Source organism: Neophocaena asiaeorientalis, unplaced genomic scaffold (assembly GCF_003031525.2).
Source record: "Neophocaena asiaeorientalis asiaeorientalis breed wild unplaced genomic scaffold, Neophocaena_asiaeorientalis_V1.1 scaffold267, whole genome shotgun sequence".
NCBI classification, from domain to species: Eukaryota; Metazoa; Chordata; class Mammalia; order Artiodactyla; family Phocoenidae; genus Neophocaena; species Neophocaena asiaeorientalis.
In genome coordinates, this window is record NW_020173204.1 from 1,066,761 (window position 1) to 1,072,760 (window position 6,000).

Consider the following 6,000-nt stretch of genomic DNA (forward strand, 5'->3'; position numbering starts at 1 on the left):
GATTCTTCATGAGATTCAGAAATAGATTTGGATTGATTTCTCCAATATTTCTCCAAAGTTTAAGTATAATGCTTGCTTTTTCTAACAGAGAAATAATTGGTTTATCCATTCAGTGTCTCCAAAATTTAGATTAAAAATTAACTGCTGCAATGAATACCTAGATAGTATGTAATCAGAGCTAGAATATCTAGGCAAAATTAAAGATTCAAACCCTCAACAGTGTTTTCTCCTTGGCCTTTCTGTTTAGCCACATGAATTCCACACATAGTCCAAGAATCACCTGAGTAAAGCAATAACGTTGTATTAGTAACCTTCCACCAATATGTCTCTAAATGTATTTCAATTTTCCTATAACTTTCTGCCTTCTGGTGATCTCTGGTCTCCCTGCAGGAGTGTCAGCATATTCATGGTAAGATATCATGAAATAAAGACTAAGGATGATAATACGAAGCCCAAGTTAGAGTGACTGTTGGAGTTCTGTGGGAAATGACATTGCAGCTACTCTTCTAGCTTCTGACAAGTATGCGATTAGCTCTTGTCACTAAAGTCTTTCCCATCCCTGGTGATTAACTGAGCACTTCCCATGGCAGGCTGTCCTCTGGAGAGTGTTAAACACACCTCTGAAAGAAAGAGCCCCAAATACCTCTTTCTACCACTGGTGGCACTAAAGCCAATGGCAAAACGTCCAGACTTGACTTTACAACTTGACAAACAAGTAAAAGAAACAACTCTAGTGTTTCCTGAGGTTTCCAGAGGATTCCAGGACACTTCTCTTAAAAGCCCTGCTTTTTGTAGACACATTTGAAATATATTGCCAAACTTACACTTAATGCTATCTTGAAAAATAAAACAAGTAGACTGTTTACTGGAAGCTTGTAGCACCAAGTCCGCTTTTTGAATGAAAAGGTACAAAAAGTGTTTTTGTGTGGAAATGAAGGAACTGATAGCCAGTTTCCAAAATGACTTTGGCGAGATTCATTTCACTGTGACTCCATCACATCAAATCTCCAAAGTGGCTGAGGTTTCAGAAAGAGAGTGACTTTTCTTTTGGGGTTCAGGAAGCTAAACTTCATTCAAACAGCAGCTCAATTGTTTCTATGTTTACAGTCTCATGTGCGGAGACATTGTCTTCAATCTCTAACTCCCATAGACATCAGCTCTGACGCAGTAAAGAAAGTCAAGGACAGCTTCCTGCTCACAGTGGCAAACAAAACAATCTGGGAAAAAGGTGCTGGGTACACGTTACAGAGACCCAAGGCACTATTTTTCCATTGCTTTTCTTATGTAAATGGAATAAACCAAGAGACTAAGAATCTTGATTGAATTTGATAGGTAACTTCTTTAGACCTCTGATTTCCCTTTTTCAGATGTTCCCATCTCATTTTACCTTTTAAAATCGTTACTCATCAAGTATTCTTGGGCTTCTCTTTTTGTGAATTGTCATTTAGATGAGCTTTTGCAAGACCGAGTATTCTTTGGAATCTTTATACACATGAACATAGTATTTGTGATTTGCTCTCATAATATCACTTCCTTGGGCTCTAAAAAATGTACTGGGCTTTTAGTTTTTTTATGCAGCTACTCTTCAACTATAGAGTCAAATAGGATTTTGTTTCCATGGCCATTCATGTTGCTCTTCAGAACTTAATATACGTGAAGGACGGGAATTAACACTGCCTCGTGGAGATAATTGTGTTGAATTTTTGGCAGTGACTTCGTTCTGCACTTTCAAGTGTTGGCCTTGCTGCTGCCTCTTTTCTTGTGTTTCTTTTTCTTTGACTTATTCTTTCAGCAGTTGTAAAAATGACAGAATATTAGCCACAAATATTTTTAAATGGTATGCAAAACTGTAATTTTTAATAGTTTTGTTAGGAAGGATGAAAGTTGTTACTATTTTCACATTCACAAATTTAGTTGCCAGCAAATCACTTTACTTGATGTTTTAGGAAGCATTTCCAGAATTTTCAGTCCTTTTTTTTCCACCTGAAAGGACTCAGCCCTAGAGGATTGATTCTAACAAAACCTATCCCCCCAAAATTCGGACACATTCATAAGCTATCACCAATAGAGAGGTAACATTGTGATAAACCATACAATTTTTTTTTTCCTCTAGGGAAGAGGTAACTTTAAAGTGCAGTTGCTATACAAACAGTAGCCATAATAATTATTTACAAATTTGGGTATCAAAATTGTGGAATTTGAGCAGAAAAGTACAAAGGTTGGGGACAAAAAAAAGGCACAAAGAAACTTTAAACTGATATGTTTTTCTGACCCAACTGGAAATATGTGTTGGTTACACAAGGACGCACACATATGTAAAAATTCATTGAAAAAGAGGTAAAAAAATTCACCCAGCATGCAGCTCTGCAATATTTAGGAATACATCCTCAATATACAACTAAAAATATGCAAACTAATTTATGTAAAAAGGATGGTTTTATTGGTGATGTATAATGGCCAAATATTAGAAACATCTCAAATGTCCATTATGAACATTTTTTTCAATTATGAAATTAATGTTTGCTTATATACATAATGGAATACTATGCAGCTATAAATTTATATAATTTCAGAGGAGAATATTCAATGATATTTAAATGTTTTCACAGTACATTAATTATTAAATCAAATTATAAAAGTATGTCTACAGTATAACCTAAGTTTTAAAATCAAATTTACGGATATATTAGAAGCAGACAAATTTCCTAGAAGATATATATACCAACTTTTAATAATGCTAATAACTTTGATGACATTACAGGTGACTATTTTTTTCCTTGGGCTTTTGTGTATTTTCCCAATATACTATAATAAATAAATGATTCTGATAAAAAATATATAAGGAATATTATTTTAAAATACATATTAGGAGACATCATTATTGCTCACTCCTCTGTCAGTGAAAGAATGTGTTTCTGGTCCTGCCTCTTCCACCTTTGAGGTCAGCTCCTTCCCAGCATATCTGGGTGGCTGCTGTTCTCCATCTGATCCAAGTGTGAATAAGATAGTACTTTTTGGTGAGATAAGGGAAACTTTTTTCAAAGGAAATATGAAAAAGTGCTTTTTCACATTAGTATTAATATGCTTGACAGCGTGTTAGAATAGAATATGGAAGAAAAGTAAAGAGTAGAGGAGACCTTCAGGATGGCAGAGGACTAAGACGTGCAGATCACATTCCTCCCCACAAATCCATCGAAAATACATCTACATGTGGAACAACTCCTAGAGAACACCTACTGAACGCTGGCAGAAGACCTCAGACTTCCCAAAAGGGTCTTGGTGCTCCGGCCACGTGTCAGGCCTGTGGCTCTGAGATGGGAGAGCCGAGTTCAGGACACTGGTCCACCAGAGACCTCCTGGTTCCACATAATATCAAACGGCGAAGGCGCTCCCAGAGATCTCCATCTCAATGCTAAGACCCAGCTCCACTCAACAACCAGCAAGGTGCAGTGCTTGACACCCTATGCAACAGCACTAGCAAGACAGGAACAAAACCCCACCCATTAGCAGAGAGGCTGCCTAAAATCATAATAAGGTCATAGACGCCCCCAAACAAACTACCAGACAGGGTCCTGCCCACCAGAAAGACAAGATCCAGCCTCATCCACCAGAACACAGGCACCAGTCCCCTCCACCAGGAAGCCTAGACAATCCACTGAACCAACCTTAGCCACTGGGGGCAGACACCCAAAACAGCGGGAAGTACAAACATACAGCCTGCGAAAAGGAGACCCCAAACACAGTAAGTTAAGCAAAATGAGAACACAGAGAAAAACACAGCAGATGAAGAAGCAACGTAAAAATCCACCAGAGCAAACAAATGAAGAGGAAATAGGCAGTCTACCAGAAAAAGAATTCAGAAGAATGATAGTAAAGATGATTCAAAATCTTGGAAATAGAATGGAGAAAATACAAGAAAGGTTTAATAAGGACCTAGAAGAACTAAAGAGCAAACAAACAATGATGAACAGCACAATAAATGAAATTTAAAATTCTCTAGAAGGAATCAGTAGCAGAATAACTGAGGCAGAAGAATGGATAAGTGACCTGGAAGATAAAATAGTGGAAATAACTACCACAGAGCAGAATAAAGAAAAAACGAATGAAAGGAATTGAGGACAGTATCAGAGACTCTGGAACAACATTAAATGCACCAACATTCAAATTATAGGGGTCCCAGAAGAAGACAAGAAAAAGGGACTGAGAAAATATTTGAAGAGATGATTACAGTTGAAAACTTCCCTAATATGGGTAAGGAAATAGTCAATCAAATCCATGAAACGCAGAGAGTCCCATACAGGATAAATCCAAGGAGAAACATGCCAAGACATATATTAATCAAACTATCAAAAATTAAATACAAAGAAAAAAATGTTCAAAGCAGCAAAGGAAAAGCAACAATTAACATACAAGGGAATCCCCATAAGATTAACAGCTGATCTTTCAGCAGAAACTCTGCAAGCCAGAAGGGAGTGGCAGGACATATTTAAAGTGATGAAAGAGAAAAACCTACAACCAAGATTACTCTACCCAGCAAGGATCTCATTCAGATTCAATGGAGAAATTAAAACCTTTACAGATAAGCAAAAGCTAAGAGAACTCAGCACCACCAAACCAGCTTTATAACAAATGCTAAAGGAACTTCTCTAGGCAGGAAACACAAGAGAAGGAAAAGACCTACAATAACAAACCCAAAACAGTTAAGAAAATGGTAATAGGAATATACATATTGATAACTACCTTAAATGTAAATGGATTAAATGCTCAAACCAAAAGACATACACTGGCTGAATAGATACAAAAACAAGACCGGTATATATGCTGTGTAAAAGAGACCCACTTCAGACCTAGGGACGCATACAGACTGAAAGTGAGGGGATGGAAAAAGATATTCCATGCAAATGGAAATCAAAAGAAAGCTGCAGTAGCAATTCTCATATCAGACACTACATAATGATCAAGGGATCAATTCAAGAAGATATAACAATTTTAAATATTTATGCACCCAACATAGGAGCACCTCAATACATAAGGCAAATGCTAATAGCCATAAAAGGGGAAATCAACAGTAACACAATAATAGTAGGGGACTTTAACACCCCACTTTCACCAATGGACAGATCGTCACAAATGAAAGTAAATAGGGAAACACAAGCTTTCAATGATACATTAAACAAGATGGACTTAATTGATATTTATAGAACATTCCATCCAAAAACAACAGAATGGACTTTCTTCTCAAGTGCTCTTGGAACATTCTCCAGGATAGATCATATCTTGGGGCACAACTCAAGCCTTGGTAAATTTAAGAAAATTGAAATCATATCAAGTATCTTTCCATCAAGTTCCATTCCAAACACAATGCTATGAGACTAGATATCAATTACAGGAAAAAATCTGTAAAAAATACAAACACATGGAGGCTAAACAATACACTACTAAATAACCAAGAGATCACCAAGTGATACACCATATCAACAAACTGAAGGATAAAAACCATATGATCATCTCAATAGATGTAGAAAATCTTTCGACAAAATTCAACACCAATTTACGATAAAACACCCTCCAGAAAGTAAGCATAGAGGGAACCTACCTCAACATAATGAAGGCCAACATCCACCCAAAACCTATGGGATGCAGCAAAAGCAGTTCTAAGAGGGAAGTTTATAGCAATAAAATCCTACCTCAGAAAATAACAGACATCTCAAATAAAGAACCTAACCTTACACCTAAAGCAATTAGAGAAAGAAGAACAAAAGAACCCCAAAGTTAGCAGAAGGAAAGAAATCATAAAGATCAGCTCAGGCTACCAATGGCATTATTCACAGATCTAAGTACAAAAGATTTCACAATTTGTACGGAGTCACAAAAGACCCCGAATAGCCAAAGAATCTTGAGGAAGAAAAACGGAGCTGGAAGAATCAGGCTCCTGGACTTCAGACTATACTACAAAGCTACAGTAATCAAGACAGTATGGTACTGGCACAAAAACAGAAA